Raw genomic sequence first — 18,955 nt, 5'->3', positions numbered from 1 at the left:
TTTCTAGATTAGATCTCAGCATATTAAGTCAGTTTAAACAGATACATTTCATAATACATGGTTAAATCAATTGCTACAAATAATGTTTCTATCTAAAAAAAGTATTTATAAAAATTACTTATTATAAGAGTATTATAGAGGTAATCAATAAAGAGATGTATTCTTAAAAGAATTCTGTAACGATTACATGGTTTTCATAGAAATGCTGGACACTTCAAATATTTGATTACGTATTATGGACTATTCATAGTCATAAAATGCAGGAAAATATATTTTATTATAAAATATGTGTTTGGGTTCTTATCAATCGTTCAGTTGCTAGCTATTACAGATATTTTAAAATAAAACTAATACAATTTTGATGTGAGTTTTCTAAATATTCTTGACCACATTTATTTCTAAAAAGAGGACTTAAGGGAACATATAATGTTCAAAACAGATTTCTTAAAAATGTGTATTGTTGGGGCCTCCCCTGGTGGCCCAGGGGTTGAGAGCTGGGCTGCAAAGCTGCCCGCAGCTTCTGCAGCGCAGGTTCCATCCCTAGCCGCCAGCGAGGGTCCCACATGGCTCGCAGACCTCTCCGGCCACTCCCGCTGCTCCCCTCTGCAGTGTATTTCATCAGTCTGCCTGTTCTGTTCCCCACTCTGGCTCTGGTGAATCCTCTCACCCTCCTGCACTTCTGACTGTACCCAGTGCTTGAATAAATAATTAAAAAAAAAAAGTGTGTTGTTAGTGGCAAAGATAAATGTGCTTGCTTTTTTGTTGAAAATTACTTTTGAGATATGTAATAATTTTTACTTGAAATAAATATCAGTTAAAAGGAACCTCATGGGCCTCCCCGGTGGAGCAGCGGTTTGAGCACCGCACTGAGCACCACACTGTGAAGCTATCCACAGACTCTGCAGAGCGGGTTGGATCCCAGCCGGCCAGGGAGATGCCCTCATAGTGCAGCAGACCTCGCTTGTCTGGCCTGCTGCTCTCCTCAGCAGTGCTTTGGGTCTGTCTGACTGTTCTGCTCGCTGCTCTGTGTCTGAATCCTCTCACCCTCCCGTGCCTCTGACCTGTACCCCAGTTCTTGTATGAAAATAAATAAATCTTTTTTTAAAAAAGGTACCTCACATATTTCCTGTTAAAAATGCATTTATTCGTTTACTTAAGGTTACATGGAACAGATTACGGACTTGTTTTTCTAAGTGTATATATGTGCCCACCAGCACAATACCGCAAGTGTGAAAAGTACTTATAGAAAATAGAAATGCATAGAAATGAATCTGTGAGGTGAAAGTATATCTAAGTGAAAGTGACCTATGTGCAAGAGAAATCAAAATGAATGCCCTCCCTAGATTTAATAGTTATTTCCCATACAATAATATTTGAGTAAGTGTCAACCATACTTTTCATTTTTCCAATTTGTAAACATAGGGATTATATTTCTGCTTGGATCAATAAAAGAAACCAAATTAGTAAAAATTAAAATTCGATTGTGTACATATACAAAAAAATTGGTATCAGAATCTTTATGTTTATATTTAATGCATTATATTAGTTTTTTTTGAAAAATGAACTTTAATATGTCAGAGCCTCCAGAAAAGTTCAAATAAATACAATATTGTATGTGGTGTTGTTTTATTAGCACATTGTGCCACAAGGCATAAGAGTGAGCTAATATAAACATAGAAAAGAAATTTCCTTCAGGATAGGCAAATTGTAAGAGAGAAAAAAAATGTGCTGCAGATGTAGCGGAGTTATTTTCATGCTCATATTTTCTGAATGCTTTTGCTTAGAAATAGAATTCTATGTTACTTATTTTTTGTGCAATATAGACAAATTTCTAACTGATATGGAATGACACTGTAATGCATAGGAGGGTGTGTGACATGGGAAAGTGATTTGTTATATCCACACATTTTGCTATTCCTTAATACTATCATAACATTTTCCATTTATCATGCTTAAATAAAACTAGATAATACAGAATTTCTATGAATATCTGACATTTACCCAGTTTGTATTTTACAGGCAAGTATTTATAAATTTGCCCAGTATCCTGGTCTTAGTGTTAATGTTTATTTAGAAATTCATAGATAAATTGCTTATAATTTCCTCACCTTTTAAATCTTTTTTCCTATTGAATTTTTGGCAGTGCCTTGTGCAATAGGAATATATTTTTTTCTTTTTCCATCTCTGCATTGTTACCAATCTTTCAGTCTCTAGTAGAAAAATTAAACAGTAACCTGAAGATCACCCCATTTCTTTATCCTCCAATCCAAATCACTCTCTTAACTCTTCCCAATCTCAGTCCATAATTGATCTAATTCATATTTGCATTTTTATCACTTACAATACTGCTAGAGTTCTTGTTTTAGATCTCATATGCTGTCACCTCCAGAATTTTGCAAGAAAAAAGGGATGAGATATAGTTTCCCTTGACTAAGCTTTTAATGATAAACATTTATTAATAGCACAGGAAGGGACAGAAATGTTTTACATATAATCTTACTGGCTCTCCCAATCGTTTTGTGTTATAGGTAGGAGAGTATTTGTTATACAGTAGAAAAAAAAAAATAAGTGGAAACAATAACTGAGTGGATGGGATAGAGTATAATATAATTATACTATTTAAGGCACTTAGAATGTCTATAAATCAACATATTAATTCAAGGTAGGATAAAATAATAATCACAATTTTACCACCCAAATAACTGAATTAATAATATAGAAAGGTTGGGCCTGCCTGGTGGTGCAGCAGTTGAGCACTGGACTGAGAAGCTGCCCACAGCCTCTACAGCCCAGATTTGATCCCCAGCTGCCGGCGAGGGTCCCACATGGTGCGACAGACCTCTCCTGCCTCTCCCGCTGCTCCCCTCAGCAGTGTATTTCGTCAGTCTGCCTGTTCTGTTCCCTGTTCTGGCTCTGGTGAATTCTCTCACCCTCCCACGTTTCTGACTGTACCCAGTGCTTGTATAAATAAATAAATAAATCTTTAAAAAAATAATATAGAAAGGTCAAGGTAATAAAGGCAATTGAAGAAATAAAATGGAACATTAAAACAATTTTTGGTCAATACACACAAAAAGGCAATACCATGGTAACAATGATGAGTAAACAGATGGACTAAAAAGAATACAATCTGTTGTATTTGTTATTTTTTAAGTTTTTAACCCATTTTGATTTTACTTTGTGCACAAATTTAGGAAGTGATCCATTCATTCTACATGTGGCTGCTCAGTTGTTATAGCATTATTTAATAAAAACACTCTCCTTTCCCACTGTGTGATCATGGTCCCTTTATCATGAATTAAGTATTGATATATATGTGGATTTATTCCTGGGCTTTTAAATTTGTCCCATTGAACCATGTATTTCTTTTTACATCAATAGCATATTGAATTAATTACTGTTACTTTATAGTATAGTCAGGTAACATGATACCTGTTTCTCTCCTTTTTTCTCAGGATTGTTTTAGCTATTCTATGTCTTTTATGATTAGTTATAAATTTGTGCCAGTTTGTTCAAATGTTCTTTCCTTTCTGACTTAATTTTGGCCAAGTATTATATATTAGTTTTGGTAAAGAGTATTACTGAATTTATTAGCATATGTTCAGAGCAGTCTCTTATCATCCATCATATTTCTATGCCATCTGTGTTAATTTTTCCTTTTAAATTTCTATTTTTTCTTGATGTTTTCTCTTTTTTTTTCTTTGTTAGTGTAGTTAGGTCAATTTTTTTATCTTGAAAAATCAATTCTTAGACTCACTGGTCTTTTGTGTTGTCTTTTTTAATTCTAACATTTACTTCAACTCTTATTTTTATTATTTTCTTTCTTCTACTAAATTTGGATTAGTAGAAGTAGTAGTTTCTTCTACTAACTTTGGATTCTTTTTTGTGTCTGGATTGGTGGTGACATAGTATTTTATTTCTGTGTATTTGTTTGTTTGTTTGTTTGTTTGTTTTTTCAATGATTTTATCCTTCTCTTTTCTTGAATGATATTCTCCAAGGGTAAATCATTCAAGGCTGGGAATCTTTGTTTTTAAGTACCAAATATCTCCTGCCATTCCCTTCCTGCCTGTAAGCTTTATACTGAAATGTCCTTGGAATGTCTACTAGGTATCCCTTATAGGTTATTCTACTTAATGTTTTTAATATTCTTTCCTTATCATTGGCTTCAAAAGAATAATTATAATGTGTTTTGGTGTGTGTGGAGTCTGTTATTATTTTGTTTGGAACTCTTTTGGCCTCTTGGATCAGGATGTCTGGTTTGTTTTCCAGACTGAGGTAGTGCTCAGCAATTATTTCTTAAAATAAATTTTATATGTCTTACTCTCGCATGTCTCCTTCTAGAAGGCCCATCATATAAATATTATTTCTTTTTACATGACACCAAAAGTACTCTTATACCATTTTTTTATCCTTTTTTCTGTTTTTCTATTTATGCATTCCTTGCTACCTTCCTCTTAAGCACAGATTCCCTCCATTATTTGTTTGTCTACAGCCGAGGCCCTCTACTATAGTTTTGAAATTCAGTTATAGTATCTTTTATACCCATTTGTTATAGTTGTAACAGTCTCATAATTTCTGTCTTCATTGCATTCTTATTTTTGATAATCCATTATATTTCCTAATTCAGCAAACATGATATAACTGTTACATTAAAATACTCATCAGGCATATTCTGCAGGATTGCAGCTTCTTTCAGTTTTTTTTTTTTTTCCCTCCAGTGTTTGTGATATTTTACTTCTACCTCTTCATTTTTAGTTCTTATGGGTTGTAATAGGAAGTTTCCATTTCTGATCTTAGTAAGCATGTTTTATACCGCTCTTGTAAGAAGCCGTGATAATCCTAGGGATTTGTTTGTTTTGTTTTGTTTATCCAGGATCTCTATGACTTTGCACTTGTACAGATGACCAGGGAAGTGGCAAGAGTAAGGGGTAACAGATAGGTAGGAACCAGGGCAATAAGGCACCATCAAGGGTACAAACTTCCTGCAGTGCTGCAGATGCCTGTTTGGTGGAAATCTACAGAGATCACTTCCCCTATGCAATTCCTTGTTCAAAATGTTACCTCCAGTCTTGCGCCAGCTTTAACATCTAGGTTTTGTTTAACAATAAACACAGCCCTGAGTGGCGGCACTGAGGCAGGGTCCTGAGCCAGGAATTGTTTTCTTTTCAAGTAAGGAGACTTACCCTGGGACACTTGCTGGGGTCCTTAAGATAGAGGTGCTTCAAACTTATTAAGTAGGTGTTATCCCTGTGCAAGGAGACAAGTATTTTGCATATCACAACTTTTAATTTGCAATTAACACCATTTTCTTTGAGGAAATACAGGGTATCTGATCTGGCTCTCCCTGCATATTTGGACTCCAACACTTCTAGTTTGGGGGACTCATGCTCAAGCCAGTAATCATCATTTTGTACACTTACTCCTACAGTTATCCACTGGTGTATCCCTCTGCTTGCATGCCAACTCTATGCACCCCTTTTTACACTGCAGTGCCTGGCTTTTACAATTGCCAACACGGGGCCTCCCCAGTGGTGAAGAGGTTAAGTCTCAGTGCCATCATGCTATTGCCAGACTGTGTGGCCTGAATTCAATTCCCCGTCAGGGAGATGACCCACATGGCACAGCAGACTTCTCCTGTCTCACCCACTGCTCCCCTCAGCAGTGTATTTCAGTAGATCTGCCTGTTCTGCTCCCCACTCTGACTCTGGTGAATCCTATCACCCCCCGACACCTCTGGCCTAGACCCCAATTCTTATATGCATAATTAAATAAAATTAATTAAATATTTTTAAAAAAATTGCCAATGTGGGCATGTGCTCTTCTGGTAACAATGGCAGAAGGACTCCATTCATTTGTTGCCCTTCCATTCATGGGCTGTCTTTCCCCAGGATGGATCTAAACACCCATTTCCACTATAGTCTTGCTCCTAATATATACAATAGTAATCTAATTATCTTTTAAGGGTTGTTGTCTTTTTTAAAAATTGTATCTTTTATTGCGATAACATTGGTTTTCAACACTGTGCATGATCTGGAAGTGTAGGTTCACACCTCTTCAGATATATGATGCCACATCATGCCCACCACCAAAGCACCAATAATCCTCTACTATTGTCTGCTGGGTCACCTCCCTCCTGCACTCCTGACGCCCTCCCCTTGCCATCTGGTAGCCTCAACTCTGTAGTCAGATTTCTAGGTTGGTTTTGGCATCGTTTTGTCTAACTTGTTTTTTTTATAGTTCACATATGAGTAAAATCATCTATACTTGTCTTTCACCTTCTGACTTATTTCATTTAGCCTATCCTCCTCCATTTCTACCCATGTTGTTAAGGTGTGGTATACATACACAATGGAATACCACTCAGTTATAAGAAGAGATGAAATCTTGCCATTTGCAATAAAAGGTTATTTTTGTGTTAAGATATTGCTAAGTTGTCTTGAATTTTCCTTTTATCGTTTATCTAATGATTTCTTCTTGGAAAATTAAAGTTTTCTAATATTGTTCCTCCCTTTAACAAAGGATTTAATATGAACTAACGTGCTTATTTCTTTCAGCAAACAGAATTAACAAATTTATTTTATTTTTCATTGGCTCTTCTCACTCTTTACCACTTTATGCTATCCTGTTTCTAGACAGTAAGGAAGTATCACTCTAACCTAGTATAATGTCTTCCTTAAGATCCTAAATTATTCTGATTTTTACATATAATATATATACAATATTCATGCAAGCTCTATGCTGACGATTATTCACTTTACTCATCTGAACTTCATTAATTACTTGATTTCTAAGTAAGTACTCATGAGCTTCTGGGAATCTTACAAGTGTGTGACAATTTATCAACAGTCATTATTACTGAGGGTCTGCTTGCCATGACTAAATTGGCTTTCTTTGTGTAGGTTTAAATGTTACTTTGTCTCTTGCATAATATGTTATTGTCAAAAAATCTGAGCCTAATTTGAAGATTTTTTTTCCCCACCTCATATAAGTGATTGTCTTTTCTTTCTAAAGTTTTATTTCAAAGTTTAAAATTGTTACTAAAATACATATTTGATATTGGTTGTTCTGTGATTTTTTTTTTTTAATAGAGGCATGCTTTATTTATTTGTTTGCTGGTTTGTTTGTTTGTTTTGTTTATACATGCACTGGGCACAGTCAGAAGTGCGGGAGGGAGGATGAGAGAATTCACCAGAGCCAGAGCGGGGAGCAGAGCAGGCAGAAGGACCAAAGCACACTGCTGAGGGGAGCAGCGGGCGGCAGGAGAGGTCTGCGCGCCATGTGGGACCCTCCTCCGGTGGCTGGGGAGCAGCCGGGGATCGAACCGGCGCCGCAGAGGCCGCGGGCAGCTTCGCAACCCAGCGCTCAACCGCTGCGCCACCGGGGAGGCCCCTGGGATATTTTTTCTAGTTATGTACTATCACATCCTAGTATTGAGGTTCAGTCATTTCAGGGTTCATATATTAATGATAAACTTTACTACTTATTCTGTTCTAATGCTTTGATTTTCTTCTTTGGAGACTTAGTCATTTTTGTGTTGAATCTTTGTTTCCTATCTTCCTTAAATATCACTCTATCACATCTTAAAATAATTTCTTCTATATTGCATTATTTCTCTTTCCATCTTTATTTTGTGAAGTTAAATGTGTTTTTATACTTCTCTTATATTTATATGGTATTATTCAGTATCAAAATAAATATTTTATCACTTCTAAATCTTTCCTGCATAGTATCAAGTCTTCTTAAGTTTCACTTTTTAAAGAAAAATCTAATTTCTGTATTTTTTAAATACCAATTTCTGTTGTTAAATTTATACCTTTATTACATTATTAAATTATGTTATCTTATTTTAAATTATAACTTGCATCTTGTATATATTTTCTAGGAATATGTTTTTAATGGCCTTTGTTGTCTATTAACATGCTCATTATTCTTTTGTACCTTATAATAAATGTCTCTTTAACTTGATCCATATTCCTGTAATTTTCAGTATAAATTCTACTCTGAACAATTTCTTCTCAATGCTGGTTTTTACTTTGGAAAGAACTTCATTTGATTAATTTCAGTGTTCCTTCATTTAGAAGGCATCTTGCAACCATTCCATGGTCCTCTTATATTTACCTCTGAGTGAGATTTGATAAACTCTTCCCTGGTTTTGCATGTGTTTCCAGATTACTCTGTTGAGATATAAATTGAAATGTGACCCCTTATTTAGTGACAACTTATCAACAATAATGTTTTAGACATTATTTATGTGAGAAATCTATTCTGTTGGCCTTTTCTCCTATTTCTCCCAAATATTTATGGTTATCACACAGGTCTTCTTACTTTTGTGAATATATTTCACTCAACTTTTTGTAATTTTTGTTGGCTGGTAAATCATTTTGTTAGCCAAATTGCTTAGTTTCTGCTACTGGCAGTAATCATTGAGATTCAAACACTATAAACCCACTAGCCTGTCTAGCAAACTGAATTTTCTTTTTAATCACTACTGAAAGATGAATGGCAAATTCTCCACAGACAAATATTAAAGAGCAAATAGACAAGCATTTTAAACAAAGGATTTAACAAATTTGCTGAGATAAGAAATCGTACTTGATGTTCCTAATTCTTATTTGTCTAGAAAATGGATTCTGTGCAATTAATACATTTCAAGTAAAATTAGAAAAAAAATGTTTCACGTTTGGGTCAGAGGTCTCTGAATATTGGCATAATACATTTCTTGTTATTACTATTTATTATATTATTTTTCTCCTCATATTTCTTCAGTTATTGTTGTAAAGCTTCCCTGCTGCTTTTTTAGCACTGGATTGTGACAGATGTTTAATGAAAGTTGAAAGTGTTTTTTATTCAATGCCATAAGCTTTTCAGAAGAAAGGCAGTATGCAAATTCAAATCATAAATAACTGAAGTGAGAATCAAGATGCTTTCTCAAAGGAATACATAAGTAGTGTCTTAAAAAGAGATAAAAATATAATGGCCTTAGATTTAAAGGATTATGAAATTGAAGAGAACATAATTCCAAAATGCTTCATTATTTTGAGGGAAAAGTTTAATTTTGTCTCACTAGTGTATCTAACTAGACAGAAAAGAAAGTAAAGATATTGTGTAAATGGCTCTGCCTAGAATTACTATCTGTAGAAAATATCTGCTGAAAGAGAGAAATGCAGCTGAAAACTGGTTATCTTCCAAAATCATCAACATTTATGGGGGGAATTGACTAAGTGATTTATGACTCCATCTTTACAACGAAACATAGTTTTTACAATGGTATTTTTAAAAGTTGAAAGAAGAATGGAGTAGAATATGTTCATATTAAGTACTATATATGTTTTGTTACAGGGTTGTTTACTCGCTTATTGTTTATTTCTAACAGTCCTAATCTCTGTTGCTGCAGTCCTAATCTCTGTGTCTCATTTTAACTATTCTCTCCTCAAGTTAAAAGGAGAGTTTTGATACAACTGGTTTATTGGAGAGAAAAGTACTGCTTATGATCTGCTCAATTCTGCAGTTTACTTTTTTTTGGCCAAGCTGTTTACTCGAGGAAGGAGTTCTTCCTTACATCAGAGCCTCATTGTCCTTCAAGTGCTGGAACTCTGCTCCAGAGTTAAGTGTGAACAGGTGAGTGATTCTATCTAATTTGTGGGTCACTTAGCAGATGAATTTGTGCCTCATACTTACATTTTATGTAGCTTACATTTTATTAATGTTAAACTTTTTCTTTTATTATATTTCTCCTTTCCCACCACAAATATATCAAAAAGGAGGGCACAATTTAATAGATTACTACAAAATAACTTTCCTGACCTACCCATTTGAGACTTTGAGATTCACATTCTCAAAAACTTCTATTTGGTAGCATGCATGTACACACACACACACACACACAGACATTGGAATAATTCATACATCAAAACTGCCTATTAATTTTAGTTTGCAAGACAATCGGGTGATTTCCACTACTAAAGAAAATGAATTGCTGTTCAATTGTTTGACTATTACTTCATTATGTGCAAGTATTCATATATGTGTAGGACATAGATGGCAATTTGTGGATCTAGAGATGTTAAATATTTTGCTTCCAATCATTTAATTAAGATATAGTACATAATTTAGGTTTTTTAAATTATCTGAATACACGTTTTTATATCCTAATTTTAGAAAGAAGTTTCAAAAAATTCCAAAAGTGTAAAAGATGGTATAATTTTAATGACTTAGACTTTCATAACTCATTTAAATTTGGTTATTTGACTTTTTGGTTATTGGTTATTTGACTTTTATATTTCACTACGTAGATTAAACAAAATATTTTTACCAAATATGTATAAAATCATGTGTAAAGTTTCTAAGAAAATATACTAACATATTAGTAGTGATTGATTCTCAGTAGAGGAATAATAGATTATTTCTTTTTTCAGCATAATCTTATTTCTACTTATTTCAACTGGGATCAGCAATGAACAACTAGTAATATTTACTCATATCTTTTGAAGCATAGAATTTTTTGGGGGTTCACCAATCTATGAGTTTCTAATACTGGTTCATATCAAATTGGGTACAAAAGAAAATTCTCACAACAACTCAAATCTATTTGTTATATGATAAAATATATAATAGCATAATATAATTTTTAAATGTGTATATTCATGATCTTAGAAAAGAGAGAGGGCCTCCCTGGTGGTGCAGCAGGTTGAGCACAGCTCTGTGAAGCTGTCCACAACCCCTGCAGCATGGGTTCGATTACCAGCCGGCCAGGGAGATACCCACACGGCATGGCAGACCTCTCCTGTCTCACCCACTGCTCCCCTCAGCAGTGTCTTCAGTCTGTCTGCCTGTTCTGCTCCCTGCTCTGTCCCTGGTGAATCCACTCACCCTCCCATGCTTCTGGCCTGTACCCCAGTTTTTGCATAAAATAAATAAATCTTAAATTAAAAAAAAAAATATTTTAAAAAAGAAGTTAGAATTTTCATAGATCAGATTAGTGCAAAATTCTGACTTGCCAACAAATTGGTTTAACTCAACAGTACCCCATCCTTCTCCATGATAGTACATGTTTGCAAATCAAAGGGAGGAATATTGCAGAAAGCATACACTGGGAATGATCTTTACTGTCATAAGTGACTTGTTTCTCTTAACATACTGATATTGGTGGTTAAGAGTTTCAGCACCTTTTAAAAATTTTTGAATGAGGTTACTACCTTTAAATCATTCCCACTCCCTCACTGTCTAGCATTTTTTGTCATATCATAAAAAAGTGGCCTGTTATCTTAACTTTCACATTATTTTTAGAACATTATTTTTAATGGCATTTCTTGTCCTAAATAAATGAATATGGGGTGGATTATTTATGACATGGAAGTGATTAATGAATTAGTAACTTAAAGAAAAACACCGATGCTTCCACTTGTAGGAGGAATATAAGGGAACCATACACAGGATCAAGGACAACAAATAATAACAATAAAAATGGCATCAAACAAAACAAAAATAAACACAACTATAATTCAGAGACATAGTGCAGGGTAGGGGGAGGGAGTGGGGTCAAAAGGAAGGCAGGAAGCACACAAGGGACTATGTGTAATGGTGCTGGGTGAATTGGCAGTGGAAACTCTATGGGGACTACACCTGAGAAAAGAAAACAGCGTGGGCCTCCCTGGTGGCACAAGGGGTTAAGACACAACCTATGAAGCTATCCGCAGCCACTACAGCATGAGTCTGATCCCCAGCCAGGGAGCTACCCACATGGTGCAGCAGATCTCTCCTGACTTGCCTACTGCTCCCCTCAGCTGTGTATTTCAGTCAATCTGCCTGTTCTATTCCCCACTCTGTCTGTGGTGAATTCTCTCACCCCCACACCTCTGGCCTATACCCCAGTTCTTATATATATAAATAAATAAATTTAAAAAAAAAGAAAGCAAACATTGTAAAAAGAAAAGAACAATATGTAAAATACATATAAATAAGTTATATATATATATATATATATACTTAATGCATTTCTATGAAACCTCATACAGAGCTCTTTAGCCCTATTTAACTCTATAACACTGTCAAAATATCTGGTTCAATTCTGACAAATACCATATGATTTCACTCATTTATGACATGTAAAAGAAAAAAAGTCAAAAATAAACAAGCAAAAAACAAACAAACAAATCCTTAGAGTCTGACTATAGAATGGTGGTTACCCGAGGAATGAAAGCAGGGAGTGGGTAGAGGAAGCCTATTGTTCAGTGATGGGTGGTGAGTGGACCTCTGGTGGTGGCATGGTATGATATATAGAGTTGCTGAGTTAAGAATGTAGACACTGTAAAGCTACACTCTGTTTAGTAAATAAGTGTAACATCAGTAAAAAAAAAAAAAATACATTAGATGTGAAAATTCAGTTCCAAAAGTTCTCTCTAATTTGTATAAGATCCAGAATTGAAAGTATTAAAATAATGATGATAATAATAATAAATGCATAAATGAATAAATGCTCATTAACTGAGTTAGCCAATGAAGGCAATAATGCATACCTATTATCCAGTTGTGTTATTTCACATTATCTGTTATATTATGATGTCTTATATACTCATTTAGCTCTTAATAAGATTGTTATAATTGCTATTGTGCACATTGATGATAAGTTTTTATTCTGCTTGATTTATTTTTGCACACTTTTAGATTTATATATAATTATTAATTTTATAAAGCTACTACTTAGAGGCACTAAATGTTATTTTTAGTATACAGACATCTGTTGTTGAATTTAACATATTTCTGCATATATTCTGATTTTCTTCTAGCTTTATTATACTAAATGTTTTTAATATAAATGAAATATTAAAATTCCCAAATATTTTCATTTTCACAAGAATGTTTATATTCTTCCTTGTTAAAACTATCACAGATCATTCTGTTTCTTGATCTTCTATTTTTATGTATTATTGAATTTAATTTTATTTTTATGCTTGATTTGTTCAAATAAGTTATTTATAAAGACTGTTTTAACATTGCATCAATACATTTTTATACCCACTATGTTGATCAAATAGTCAAATGTGAGGTGATCTGTCTGACAATTATTTTCTCCTGTGTGCTTTGATTCCTTGAATTACTAGCATAGAGAAGTCAGCAAGACAACTGCATCATGAGTATGAGACACTACAAAAATACCCCAAGTAGAGTTAAACATTTTAATTTTATGTGATTTCTGTGAAGTGTCACTAGACCTGTTCTTGAATTTTTAAATACTCCTGTAAACTATTGCATTCAGAAAACATGTGTGAACACATAAGCAAGATTTAAGACAAATAAAATTAGCAGCTGGGGGTCTCCCTGGTGGTGCAAGGGGTTAAGATGCAAACTATGAAGCTAGCCACAGCCTCTGCAGCACAAGTTCAATTCCCAGACAGCCAAGGAGCAACCCAAATGGCGCAGCAGACCTCTCCTGACTCACCCACTGCTCCCCTCAGCAGTGTACTTTGGTCAATCTGCCTGTTCTGTTCCCCACTCTGTCTCTGATGAATCCTCTCACCCCCGCGCCTCTGGCCTGTACCCCAGCTCTTGTATGCATAAATAAATAAATATTTTTTTAAAAAATTGGCAGCTGGATACCCAGATCTCAGGTCAATAAACAGATCCCCCTCACAAGATTCTGCTTTCATAGCTCAGTCTGCTTTCATAGCTCCATCATTCTCCACTGTCCATATGGAAAGCTGCTACTCAGGTAATTTAATTTTCAGTTCTATTTTCATTCAGAAAATGGTGTGGGAAGCTTAAGATCAGTTAAGGCAAGAGAATTTGTGTCATGAAATTGAACAAATTTTACAAATTAGAATCTCCCACTAGAACCAATTATGAAATCTTTGCCAGTATCTTACTGAATCTCTGAAAGCAGAAAGAACCCGTGAGTTTAGATTCAGACATAATTAGGCTCTAATTTAAACTGTTACTAGCTATTAAATCTTAAAAAAAAGTATCTGAGCTTCAGTTATATATTTATAAAATTGAGACAAAATTTTAATATACTATTAATTAAATATGAAATCATATGTAATGCTACTAGAAAATCTCCTGGAACAGAATGTGTCCATTCCAACGTTGATGTCCTTTATTTAAATAATTGTGAAAGTTATCAGTAAAATTCAGAAAATTAATTGAACCAGGTTCTACTTTTGTAGCTTATGTACATTTTTTAGTAAGTGTGAAAATAAAAATAAGTTTCTATGCATGTTGGTTGTTTTTCAAAACTAGAAGAGGCACCATTATTCATTTGAGCACAGGGTTACTTTAATAGAGTTAAATTTCCATTTATGCTTAATTTCCAAAGCAATGTCACAACTATTTGATAGTTCAAATGACAAATTATATCTAAAATTAAAAATTAAGTTTGTCTTTATAGGCTCAATGATTATAGTATCCTGTATTTCTTCTGTCATATTTTACTTAGAGTATGTTTTCTAGAAACAGCTCTCAAATATAGTGGAAACAATTGTTCCTTCCAGTGAAAGCTCTCATATCCATCCCAATCCAATTAACTTTTTATTTATTTCCAAATTCAAATATAATTAACAAATGTTAAAATTCCAATAATATAGCATTAAATTCTGATTCAACTGAGAATGTTCTCAGAATCATACAGAATGTTATCCTGTGATTTTTACATAACTGGCTGGGGAGTATTTCCAGCAGATAATATTAATGTGCATCAACTTATTTAATAATACTGTAAATATTCTTAAGTTGAAATCTTGTGCAAAGAACTGTTGCAGGCTTTTCATGAATTAAAAAATAAGTGGGGTATGTTCTCTTCTCATAAGTCAGCTTACATCTGTTAGATAGTCAATGTGTTACAGGGGTCTAGAGAATGGTACAAAGCTTCAGTGATTCTGAAATAACACAATGGGAATTCAGAGAATGGAGATATTCTAGCTCAGAGTGGGAAGAACACAGGTGATGGTTGGGCAAAATGTGTTCTATATTGCTCTTAAAAGATGACTGGGTTGTTGGGCCACCCCTGGTGGCACAGGCCGGTGAGTGGAGCGCTGTGAAGCTGTCCGCAGCCTTTGCAGCACCGGTTCGATCCCGGCCCGCCAGCAAGGGTCCCCAGGTAGCAGCAGACCTCTCCTGTCTCCCCTCAGCCCCTCAGCAGTGTATTTCGTCAGTCTGCCTGTTCTGCTCCCAGCTCTGTCTCTGGTGAATCCTCTCACCCTCCCGCTCATCTGGCCTGTATCCCAGTTCTTGTACAAAAATAAATAAATCTTAAAAAAAATGACTAGGTTATGGACACAAAATTAGGAGACAGACATAGGGGGAGTAAAGAGAATAACTAACTAGTATGACAGTAAAAGCAAGTCCCCCGGGAACAACCATAGATAGTACCGGAAGTCTACTCAGCCAAGGGACAGACATGCATATTTATTCTTTTTGATATATGATTTATGTCAGAAAATTGTTAAAAGCTTCATTGAACCATGATATTCTAACTAGTCATTTCAATTTATATGAAAATATAGACAAGGAGTTTTGTATCTCTCAGGATGAAACCTAATTTCTTTTTTTTTAAGATTTTATTTTTATTTATTTATTTATTTATTTATTTATTTTTATTTTTATTTTATACATGCACTGGGTACAGTCAGAAGCACGGGAGGGTGAGAGAATTCACCAGAGCCAGAGCGGGGAGCAGAGCAGGCAGAAGGACCAAAGTACACTGCTGAGGGGAGCAGCGGGCGGCAGGAGGGGTCTGCGTGCCATGTGGGACCCTCCTCTGGTGGCCGGGGAGCAGCCGGGGATCGAACCGGCACTGCAGAGGCTGCGGGCAGCTTCGCAACCCAGCGCTCAACTGCTGCGCCCCCCCCACCCCGGAAACATAATTTCTTGATAGAGCTTATTGGAAATTGTGACATCCCATTCACAAAACAATGAAAATTCAAAAATGTATAATTTTATTTACAAAATATGATTGTCATAAAATATGGATGACGGCTGGTAGTCCTTCTTGGTAGGTATTATCCCTAAAAGAACATGTGTCAAATGAGGAAGGCTACACTTAAAGCATAATACCTAGAATCAAATCAGAGGTCAGTGTGTTTGTTAAGTATATTTTGAAATATAAATATTAAAATTTATGTATTTATATATTTTATGTATATTTGTGAGATCTATCAATAAATTTATTAATTATATTCATGGATTATTAATAAATTTATGTGTTGAATTGTTAAATTTATATATTAATATAGATATTATATTGATATCATAATTAAATAATATATAATATAAATATTATATTAGCATTATAATATATCAATATTATAAATTAATATTAATATAAAAGGTATATACACACATTTTATATATATGTAAAATAGTATAGAGTTAAAAGCAACATATGTAGGGCCTCCCTAGTGGCGCAAGGGGTTAAGACACAACCTATGAAGCTATCTGCAGCCACTGCAGCACGAGTTCGATCTCTGGCCAAAGAGTCACCCACATGGCACAACAGACCTCTCCTTACTCACCAGCTGCTCCCCTCAGCACTGTATTTTGGTCAGTCTGCCTGTTCTGTTCCCCATTCTGTCTCTGGTGAATCCTTTCATCCCCCACAACTCTGGCCTATACCTGAGTTCTGGTATACATAAATAAATAAATCTTTTTTAAAAAAAGTGACCTATGTATCCATGTTTTTTTTTAAAGATTTATTTATGCATACAAGAACTGGGGTACAGGCCAGAGGTCCAAGGAGTTGGGGGAGGTGAGGATTCACCAGAGACAGTTGGGAACAGACTATCTCAGGCCGACTGACTGAAACACACTGCTGAGGGGAGCAGTAGGCAAACAGGAGATGTCTGCTGCTCCATATGGGTATCTCCTGGCAGGCCGGGGATCAAACGTGTGCTGCAAAGGCTGCGGACAGCTTCACAGTGCTGTGCCTAATCCTTGCACCATCATGGAGGCCCTCAGTATCCATGTTTTTCTTCTACACATCCAACCAGGAAATTAATGGATTCTCAGTTACTGGAATAAGTGAATTTTCCTAGTCTCCTCGTTAAATTGAACAAAGCAGAACATCACCAAAGCAGATGGCCTGCTATTAATCAATATAAAATTTATATTTATACTCAATATTTTTCTTAAATAAAATTCATTCCCTCTTATCTATGTAGTTAGTTTTTATTTTGGCTGTGTGCATACTGCTTAATTATTAGGAATTATGCCAGTTTATTTGCCACTTAAGTTTTTCAAACAAATATAATATCATTTATTAAATGACTACCATATGTTGTGATGCAGGTTATGATTATAAAAGTAAATGAAGTATTGTCTTTCTTTGAAGGTCTTCACAGTTTAGAAGAGGTGACAGTCATGTAGATAAATATGATAAAATGTGACAAATGATACTGTGGAATTTTTATAAAGTATTAAGAAAGAATTGATGAATGAATAAATCTGCCTTAGTTTGCCTGTGTTGATCATATTTAAATATGCGGTTTTTTGCATAAAAATGTTCATTGAAACTATAATAACATTCCTGTCTCATAAATATTTGAAATATCCTTAATTGGGAAGAAAAATTAATGACACAAAATCGACAACTGCAAATAATGTTCACAAGTGAAGATGTTATTTTTTTTTAAAGCAGACTTATGATATAATTCTTCCTAATTTATGACCTGCAGTGCAATTCTAAAAGTCAATGCTCATTTCTTTCAACCTTGATTCTATATAGAGAGAAAATGCATAATCCAAATAGTATATGGTATCCCTTGAATTTGGAGCTTCTGTTGCTCCTCTTAAGAATTAAATATCATTTATGAGCATCTTCATAGTCATAAGTTATATTTAGTAGAGCAACAGTTTATTGCTTAGTAATGTCAGGGCACATTTGCAAAAGAAATAAGACAATTGTAGCTTCAATTTCATAGGCAGCAAAAAACAAACACACTTAGCCACATGAAATAAATTTGGAAAGTAGGTCCAGATAAAATTTTTCCAAGGAGTATAAAAAGAGACACTAACATTTCATTCTGTGAAGAAATAATCATATTTATTTTCATTTTTGTGAGTATATTACTCAGTGACATAAATACTAAATATGTGTAAGTTTAGGAATGTGCAAAAATATCAGAAACAGAAATAAAACCTAAAATGAAAATAAGGACACAGTTCAAGCTTGAGGCCCTGACCACATGGGAACCAAGAGATTTGAGTAATTGAGAGCAGTTTAACTTTGGATATAATCTACTGCACTCTACTACATATTCTGCCTATTATTTCCAATACATTTAAATAAAACATCCTATCATTTAAAGAATTTGATCATTTTTCCCTTGCTGAAGGAAACTGTTATTTGCCTGACTATTGTTAAATACAATGAATTAGGAGCTGTGTTGATTTCCACATTAGAAAAGCTTTTTTTAAATATTTATTTATGTCTAATCAATTCATTGGGTCCCCAAACCTCAAATAAAAAAAAATGTTGAAGTCCTAACCCTGGGAATTTTTTAATGTGAACTTACTTGGAAATAGGGTCTTTCAGATGCTATCAAGTTAAGATGAGTTTATACTGGATAAGTTGGGTCCTAATCGTTTACTGGTGTCCCTGTAACAAGAGGAAAATCTGGATAAAGTCAGAAAATAAAGCCATTTGGAAATGAAAACAGAGATTGGAATAATGTAACTCTGAGGCAAAGAATGCCAGAGTCCTAGCAATCACCAAAAAACTGAGCGAGACAAGCAAGGATTTCTATCCTAATACCTTCAGAGAAAGTATGGACTTGTTGCTTTTGGACATCTGCCCTAGAGAACTATAAGAGAATAAATTTATGTTTATAGAACGCTGTTATAATAACCCGGAGTCTAATATAAGGACCAGCCCAGAGATTAAAACACTATATCAAAAAAATGCTATAGTTTTCCACTTGCATAATGTTCTAGACCAAGTATCATTAAACTGTTTCCAGAAGAGAT

Source organism: Talpa europaea (assembly GCF_964194135.1).
Source record: "Talpa europaea genome assembly, chromosome: 2".
NCBI lineage: Eukaryota > Metazoa > Chordata > Mammalia > Eulipotyphla > Talpidae > Talpa > Talpa europaea.
This window is presented reverse-complemented; position numbering follows the sequence as displayed.